Source organism: Xiphophorus hellerii, chromosome 7 (genome assembly GCF_003331165.1).
Source record: "Xiphophorus hellerii strain 12219 chromosome 7, Xiphophorus_hellerii-4.1, whole genome shotgun sequence".
NCBI lineage: Eukaryota > Metazoa > Chordata > Actinopteri > Cyprinodontiformes > Poeciliidae > Xiphophorus > Xiphophorus hellerii.
In genome coordinates, this window is record NC_045678.1 from 12,547,511 (window position 1) to 12,548,164 (window position 654).

Genomic DNA, 654 nt, shown 5'->3' on the forward strand with positions numbered 1-654 from the left:
ATATAATTGATTTTTATATTGATTTGACTAAAATCAGATCAAATTAACCACAAATGATTTATGGTCTTGAATTATTGGTGGCGCACCATCTCCCATCTCCACTTCCTGCACAAATAATCATTGACGTCAGTCAGGTTTTCTGCTGTGCTGTACTTGGGTTTTTACTTTGCCCAACTAGTTTTGGATGATAGACTGATCAGTTTACTAAGAGATGTTCAGAGCTGAGATGTTGTGCTTCACAATCCTGCACCGCTTTATGTTGGCGATCATAATGTGACAAAATGTGAAAATGTTTAAGGGGTATGAAGAGTGTTAGAGGCTGTATGGCTGGGCTTGCAGTTTCATTGTAGGGCTTTTGCTGTGACTTCACCCAAAGTTATCATAACAATGCCTCTTCACATCAGAAGGACTCATGACAATAATTTGTATGTTCAAATATAATTTAGAACACATCTCCTTTTTGTGCGTGGAATTGAATCCAAATTTATTTCAGAGCATTTAACAATAATTTAATAAATAGATTTTACTTGACTTACTGGCTGAGTCGTTGCACACCAACACTTTGCACTCTTAAATTTGTTCTACAGCAATGGAAACACAAAAACCCAATTGTTTTTTTTGCAAAGGATTTAATCTGAGACACTGACCCTCGGC